Genomic DNA, 10000 nt, shown 5'->3' on the forward strand with positions numbered 1-10000 from the left:
TCTGTGTTGGCCCTGCGATAAGGTGGTGACTTCTCCAGGGTGTACCCTGCCTTCCGCCCGACTGTAGCTGAGATAGGCGCCAGCGCCCCCCGCGACCCCAAAGAGGGAATTAGCGGTAGAAAATGGATGGATGGATGGATGATTTACATTTGTCAGACTAATTTTTAACAAATACAGCTAAAATGAAATTATTTTGGTTACTAAGCGAAATTGATTAATATGTGCCCAACAATCAACAATCGAGAATATAACACCACAGGATGCCAAAGTTACTTGAAAACACAAACCAAAATGTTGAGTTTCAGTGAAAACAAAACATCAAGAAGTCAGTTTTACATAAAGACCTATGTCAGATTTGCGTACCAACACAGACCAATAACTTAGTGTTGTATTAACAAATATGTCAAACTGACTTGATAGAAAGCCCAGATATAAAACACCAAGGAACAGTTTTACCTTTTTTTAAATAACTCTAGGAAAACTTTACGAGAAACGGTTCTCCAAAATAGCTTAAAGTGGTGTAAAATTAACACTCAGCGCCACAAAGGAAACTGCAAAAGCACATTAGAGTCCTGCACAAGTGTGCTAATGCAGCCATTAGCCTCAATGTACTAGACTTAAAGATGAGAAAACAACATGGATTAAATTGGCAACAAACAAAAATAAATAAGAAAAACTTAACATTCACAGATCAGGAATCTGATATTAATGGAATGCTAGCAGCAAATATCCTTTGAATGTAAGCAAGTAAAAACAAAACATGAGAACAGTACTAGTTATTCAAACAATACAAAATAAAATTCCAAAGTCTTGAATTGAACTTAATCCATTTATCCAGGGTCGAGTGCTGAAACGGAGGAGAGAAATGGATGCGAGAAGTGTGCAGGATAGTCACACTCAGAGATAAAATGGGGAGTTAAAGTGGACAAAAATGTAAATCACTTTTGCTTAATTATTGCAATAATTTCATTTTGGCTTTATTTGCTAAAAATTAGTTGGACTAAGTAATTTTCATTGTATTGTGAGAATGTACTAATTTTGAGTTGGGGTGACATATATTTGTTGGATGGAAATCCTGCCCTCATTTCAATTGAGTTTATCAAATGAGTCATTTTTTTGAGTGCAGACGTGAGGAGGTTAGGAGTAGGTGGGGATTGAACCAGGAACCCTCAGGTTCCTGGTTCAAAAAAAAAAAAAGTTTATCAGTTTGAACATCAAATATGTTGTCTTTGTAGCATAGTCAACTGAATATGGGTTGAAAAGGATTTGCAAATCATTGTATTCCATTTATATTTACATCTAACACAATTTCCCAACTCATATGGAAACGGGGTTTGTATATATATATATATATATATATATATATATATATATATATATATATATACACGTCTTGATTGGATTATCCAGAGAATAGTGCTCGATACCGTGGTAGAGCGCAATATGTAGGTGTGGGAAAAATCACAAGACTACTTCCCCAAAGGCAACACTCTAAGAAACATTTTCAACAAGAACAACATTAAATTCAGCTACAGCTGTATGAATAACATACAACAAATCATTTCAAACCACAACAAAGCAATTGCAAAAGGACTGCCCACCCCCAGACTAAACGACTCTGAAACCAATAAGGATTGTAACTGTCGCAAGAAACCTGATTGCCCTCTCAACGGAGGGTGCTTACAAAATCAGTCGTTTACCAAGCAAAGGTAACACGCAAGGACATTAACACATCCGACTCGTACGTAGGATTAACCGAAGGAGCGTTTAAAACCAGATGGAATAATCACAAGGCCTCCTTTGGAAACCAGACTTTGCGGAATTCTACAGAACTCAGCAAACACATTTGGAACCTCAAAGACAATAATGTTGAATATTCAATAACATGGCAAACTCTTGCATCCAGCACACCTTACAACAGTGGTAATAAAAGATGCAACTTATGCTTAAAAAAGAAACTGTTTATTATATATCATCCAGATCCGTCATCCCTCAACAAGCGCAGTGAAACATTTTCTCCATGCCGTCACAGACGGAAACACCTAGGTAACACATGAGCCAATCACCACACCCTACGCCTGCCTGTACCCACCCACTCTGTGCCCTATATATGAATGCTTCCATTAAAATCTCCTGATGATTGAGGGAACCCCTCATGAAACAGTTCTGTAAGAGATGAAGTAGTCTTGTGATTTTTCCCACACCTACATATATATATATATGTATATGTATATGTATATATATATGTATATATATATATATATATATATGTATATATATATATATATATATATGTATATGAAATACTTGACTTGGTGAATTCTAGCTGTAAATATACTCCTCCCCTCTTAACCACGCCCCAAGTTTGGCAAGTATGTTTTTACATCAATTAGTATTTTCTTGAAATAAAACCATTTGTTTTTGGTTTATGAAATACTTTAATCTTTTTACTTTATTCAGAAATGGGTCTGGGTTGTTTGAGGGGAAACAGTGGTTTGGTACGCTGGACATAGTTTCAGGTGAATATACCTAAATTGATAAATAATAATAATTTAAACCTCACGTACACTTGGTAAGTCAAAACAAATGAGTCTCAGAGCCGTCCAGGAATATTCTTCAATAAAACATGACAATGACAGGACTATTACCGACATGATGTTCACATTCACAGATCCAAATTGTACGATACAAACGAGAAAGAGAAGAAACAAGCAGTGGATAAACGCATAATCAAACCCTTCACATTAACATGAGATTCCAAGTGAAATAACCACAGGGGAGAAACATCCAACATTGTCCTTGCACGTATTCTCTTTTTGTGTCTTCAGAAAGGTAACGTGTCGAGGAATAACTTATCAATTACTGCAGGCGGGGGCACCAAATCCTCCAGCTTTAAATAAAAAATCCTCTGCAGGCCTTGAATACACAGAGTGCGAAGTTCAGGCAGCTTCTCCACCAGTCCGAACAAATGGTTGGACCAAGGGTTGGAGTCTCTGTCTGCACTCGGGCTGCCGTCTTTCAAGCATTTGACAATGTTGCTCTGCAGCTCCTCCACCTTTCTCGGCTCCTTCAGTCCATGCCGTTCTGCAGGTCCAAAAACTTATATTAGACCAGCGGTTCCAAAAACTGTTCACAGTCCTTTGACCTGAGATCATGTACCTGGTACCTGGAGGTTGTGCACAGTCTTCTGAAGTCAATCAATGAACTCCTATTGTGTTCTACACATGGTGAATGTTTACATTCACTTTGGAGGAAGCAAACCACCAAGTTTAAGTAAACATTGGTATTTCAGTTTGAGCCCATAAATAGATGAGGCCCCTTAGCTTGATATTCACAGGTGGATTGGATCACTTCTCGTAGGAAAGAGGCCCTAATTGGGACTTCGGAATGAAAAGGTGATAACCTTATCCTTGAGAAGAGACTACCTTTCTAGCTCAACGACAACATTTAAGTTATGACTTAAAGCAGTTGTGTTAATTTTTTTTTTTGTAACAATTCCGATTGCTTGGTTTTGCGAGCAGAGGAGCATGTTCGGCAGCGCACAATCACAGAGTACTTACATGCAGACATGGTGTCTAGACAAAAAAGGGATAACGGATGCAAAATATTTTTTTTTAGCACATGTCAAAAATTTCCGCCAGGTTAAACTCGTTTCGCAAAATAATTAGCATATGCCTAGGATTTCCGCCGGGTCAAACTCGTCACGTCACGAGTGACACTTCACCTGTCATCATTTTCAAAATGGAGGAGACTGATTTCAACAAACTGAAATTGCATAAAGGGAAGAAGATTAATAGCTATTCAGTAGGATTTAAGGTCCAAGCTGTTGAATATGCTAAAAAGAACAGTAAGCAGCTATGTTTTATTAATATACCGTAGCTGCGTGTGTCAAATATGAGTCATTAAATGACTCCCGCCTCCTGGTGGTAGAGGGCGCTAGTGATCCTTCTTGCGACTACTCGGCTTCAGAAGAAGTGACAACTGGCGCGTTTATTTTTTCCTCTTACTTGCACTTTTAACATGGAGGATTACATATCTAAAATAGTTTTCTAAACTGGACTTTCAATCGAATTAGGAGGTAATAAAGTAAGATCTCCATCGAGACAGATACTCTTTTAAAACTGAAGAAAGATAAGGAAGACTTCTATAAACAAGTTATTGATGCTTTTGATCAGAAGGAGCTGCGCATGGACTTCATTTATAAGTAAAGGTAAGACCATAATGACGTTTTGTTTAATTAAATGTGGTTTTTATGATGGTATCCTTACATCACACTCAAATTTATGGGCCTTGATAAGCGCCGGAATGAGAAGAGGTTTTAAATTAATTAGCGCCCCGGCGGAGATTCAAGGAAATACTGTAGTACACAAACAAACATACATACATAAACGCATACAAACACATACACAATTTTTAATAGTTTGCACGCAATGTTTAGCGCATGTTAGTTGGATCTTTGTCGAAAAAGTCTCTTCTCACCTGTGACCAGGGCGAGGGCGCATATGCAGGAGAAGGTGGGGACGTCCAAATTCATCCTCTGCAAATTGGTGGAGAACTCAACGATGCTGTCGATCCACTCGCCGAAGCCCCGCACACAATGGAGGCGGTCCCAGACGGAGCCGTCACAGAATACCAGCTTCCCTTCACCTGGGTTGGACCTAGGACAAACCAGAAGGTGCAACATCCACTCAGCGGGGTCAAGACTACACCTCGGACCAATTGAACGTCCCTGGAGAAATGAGTCTGTGCCTTTTGCATGAATGACAGCTATGTGAAGCGTTACAACAGGGGTCACCAACGTGGTGCCCGTAAGGACCAGATGAGTCATACATACACACAAACACACATACATACATACGCACACACATACATACATAAATATATTCATACATACACACATAAATATATTCATACATACATACGCACACACATAGGTACATATGCACACACACACATACATACATAAACACACACATACATACATACATGCATACGCATACAAACATACATATATACAGTACATACATATTCATACATACATACGCACACACATACATACATATATACATACATAAGCACACACATAGGTACATATGCACACACATACTGTACATATGCACACATACATACATACACACACATACATAGGTACATATGCACACACACACATACATACATAAACACACACATACATACATACATGCATACGCATACAAACATACATATATACATACATATTCATACATACATACGCACACACATACATACATATATACATACATATGCACACATACATACATACATACACACACATACATAGGTACATATGCACACACATGCATACATACATACATACGCACACACATAGGTACATATGCACACACACACATACATACATATATTCATACATACATATGCACACATACATACATGTATACACACACATACATACATACGCACATACATACATATTCATTCATACATACATATATTCATACATACATACGCACACACATAGGTACATATGCCCACACACACACATACATACATAAACACACACACACACATACATACAGTACATACGCACACACATACAAACATACATACATACATATTCATACATACATACGCACACACATACATACATACATACATACATAGGTACATATGCCCACACATACTGTACATATGCCCACATACATACATACATGTATACACACATACTTACACACATAAACACACACATACATACATACGCACGCACACACATACATACATCTTCATACATACATACATATATTCATACATACATACGCACACACATAGGTACATACACACACATATATACATGTATACACACACATACATACATACATGTATACACACACATACATACATATATTCATACATACATACGCACACACATAGGTACATACACACACATATATACATGTATACACACACATACATACATACATGTATACACACACATACATACATATATTCATACATACATACGCACACACATAGGTACATACACACACATATATACATGTATACACACACACGTACATACATGTATACACACACATACATACATATATTCATACATGCATACGCACACACATAGGTACATACACACATATATACATGTATACACACACATACATGTATACACACACATACATACATATATTCATACATACATACGCACACACATAGGTACATATGCACACATACATACATACATGTATACACACACACATACATACATGTATACACACACATACATACATACATAAACACACACATACATACATACATACGCACATATGCTCAAATAGCAGCACTTACCAGTGAGCTGCCATTATTTTTTAAATTGTATTTATTTACTAGCAAGCTGGTCTCGCTTTGCTTGACATTTTTAATTCTAAGAGAGCCAAAACTCAAAGAGAATTTGAAAATCCAAGAAAATATTTGAAAGACTTGGTCTTCACTTGTTGAAATAAATTCATTATTTTTTTACTTTGCTTCTTTTAACTTTCATAAAGACAATTTTAGAGAAAAAAAATACAACCTTGAAAATGATTTTAGGATTTTTGAACACATATACCTTTTTACCTTTTAAATTCCATTTATACATCCATCCATTTTCTACCCGCTTATTCCCTTTGGGGTCGCGAGGGGCGCTGGTGCCTATCTCAGATGCAATCGGGCGGAAGGCGGCGTACACCCTGGACAAGTCGCCAACTCATAGCAGGGTCAGCTTTTAAATTCCTTCCTCTTCTTTTCTGACAATTTATATCAATGCTCATGTACATTTTTTTTATTGTAAAGAATAATAAATACATTTTAATTTAATTCTTTATTTTAGCTTTTTTCGACGAAGAATATTTGTGAAATATTTCTTCAATACTATGATTAAAATTCAAAAAAAGGATTTGTCTTTGTTAGAAATATAGCTTGGTCCAATTTTTTATATATTCTAACAAAGTGCAGATTGGAGTTCAACCTTTTTAAAACATGTCATCAAAATTCTAAAATGAATCTTAATCAGGAAAAATTACTAATGATGTTCCATAAATTCTTTTTTTAATTTTTTCAAAAAGATTCGGTTGAATTTTGAATTTTAAAGAGTCGAAATATATTTATAAAAATATTTATCTCTTTCTATATATATTTATTGTGAGAAATCATTAAGATGATCAAAGTTTCCACAAAAATAAATATCATTATTAACAATAACATGGAGTTAAAGGTAAATTGAGCAAATTGGCTATTTCTGGCAATTTATTTAAGTGTGTATCAAACTGGTAGCCCTTGGCATTAATCAGTACCCAAAGAGTAGCTCTTGGTTTCAAAAAGGTTGGTGACCCCTGCGCTACAACATTCATTCACGTCGCACCTTAGACAGAGCTAGGGATGAAACCTTCTAGCCAGGTGTGGCATCTTCACCTGTACGACAGACGTAACACAAAGAGCTCCAGGAAAGAAGAGTAGAACAGGAGGTCCTGGTCGTGTCTGGGTAGGGAAGCGAAGCCCGGTATCTTCAGCGCCCACGTCCAAAGCACCTCCATGGATCGGGTCAGCAGGTCGTAAAAATGACGCACGTGCTGAGCGTCGTCTCCCGGGGGGCTCTCCGGACTTTCCTTGAACTGCAGAAGGTCGGGGGGTGGGGGGGGTAGTAAGTGCAGGAGCGTGCACCATTAGCGCCGCATCGCGTCTTACTTACTTTGGAGTAATCAAGGCGGGAAGGGTTGGACTCGGCGTGGGCCCTGACGAGGGCGCTCAGCAGGGTGCTGATTGGGGAGGACGAGTCAGGAAGGGATTTTGGTTTGGAGGGCAGGCGACCCCGGCGACCTTTCAGACCGTCTGTCCTCACCACTGGAGAAACATCCAAATGAAGAGTTATACTTCCACGGTCAGACGCTCCACTTTCTTGTGAAAACATTTTGTCCAGATTTTCCTGCTCAAATTCAGTCTGTGATTTCAACATTTTTTGGGCGTCGGCTTCAGTTGCAATAAAGAAGGTGAGTGACTACTGAATTTAGGAAAGACCTTGGCACAAAGTACAAAGGGGGCATAAGTGATCATTTGAATACATATGAACATTTAAATTCATACATACATATATTCACACATGCATACATAAGTACATATGCACACACCTACATACATATACATACATACATTTATACATAAATACATATAGAGGTACATATGAACACACATACATACATACATAAATACATATAGAGGTACATATGAACACACACATACATATAGAGGTACATATGAACACACATACATACGTACATAAATAAATACATATAGAGGTACATATGAACACACATACATACATAAATACATACATACATAAATACATATAGAGGTACATATGAACACACATACATACATAAATAGGTACAGATGAACACACATACATACATAAATAAAAACATATAGAGGTACATATGAGCACACATACATACATACATATATACAAAAATACATACATACATAAATAAATACATATAAAGGTACATATGAACACACATACATAAATAAATACATATAGAGGTACATATGAACACACATACATACATAAATACATACATATAGAGGTACATATGAACACACATACATACATACATAAATAAATACATATAGAGGTACATATGAACACACATACATACATAAATAAATACATATAGAGGTACATATGAACATACATACATAAATAAATACATATAGAGGTACATATGAACACACATACATACATAAATAAATACATATAGAGGTACATATGAACACACATACATACATAAATAAATACATATAGAGGTACATATGAACATACATACATAAATAAATACATATAGAGGTACATATGAAGACACATACATATACACATACATACATAAATAAATACATATAGAGGTAAATATGAACACACATACATACATACATACATAAATACATACATACATAAATAAATACATATAGAGGTACATATGAACACACATACATACAGACATACATAAATAAATACATATAGAGGTTCATATGAACACACATACGTACATACATACACATGTACACACACACAAACATACATACATACATACATACATAAATAAATACATAAAGAGGTACATATGAACACACATACATACATAAATAAATACATATAGAGGTACATATGAACATACATACATAAATAAATACATATAGAGGTACATATGAACATACATACATACATAAATACATATAGAGGTACATATGAACACACGTACATACATACATAAATAAATACATATAGAGGTACATATGAACATACATACATAAATACATACATACATAAATAAATACATATAGAGGTACATATGAACACACATACATACATACATACATACATACATACATACATACACACATAAATAAATACATATAGCGGTACATATGAACACACATACATACATACACATGCACACACACACACAAACATACATACATACATAAATAAATATTTATATAGATACATATGAACACACATACATACATACATACATACCTACATAAACATGCACACACACACACACACAAACATACATACATACATACATAAATATATACATATAGAGGTACATATGAACAAACATACAGACATACATACATACATACATACACATGCACAAACACACACACAAACAAACATACATAAATAAATACATATAGAGATACATATGAACACACATACATACATACATACCTACATACACATGCACACACACACACAAACATACATACATACATACATAAATATATACATATAGAGGTACATATGAACACACATACATACATACATACATAAATAAATACATATAGAGGTACATAAGAACACACATACATACATACATACATAAATAAATACATATAGAGGTACGTATGAACATACATACATACATACATAAATATATACATATAGAGGTACATATGA

General features: G+C 35.6%; 1 long non-coding RNA gene and 1 pseudogene across 4 annotated transcripts in view; one reads left to right on the plus strand and one right to left on the minus strand.

Annotated features, from left to right (window-relative positions):
- Positions 1-6525, plus strand: part of LOC133544369 (uncharacterized) — a 14531-nt gene extending 8006 nt beyond the window's left edge. For all 4 annotated transcript variants that reach the window (XR_009804645.1, XR_009804644.1, XR_009804643.1 and 1 more), the window contains one exon: positions 4490-6525. This is a non-coding gene — a long non-coding RNA (uncharacterized LOC133544369). The remainder of the gene's footprint in view (positions 1-4489) is intronic.
- Positions 2598-10000, minus strand: part of LOC133544367 (nuclear receptor subfamily 4 group A member 2-like) — a 46464-nt pseudogene continuing 39061 nt past the window's right edge.

This window comes from Nerophis ophidion, linkage group LG27 (genome assembly GCF_033978795.1).
Source record: "Nerophis ophidion isolate RoL-2023_Sa linkage group LG27, RoL_Noph_v1.0, whole genome shotgun sequence".
In the NCBI taxonomy this organism is placed as follows: Eukaryota; Metazoa; Chordata; class Actinopteri; order Syngnathiformes; family Syngnathidae; genus Nerophis; species Nerophis ophidion.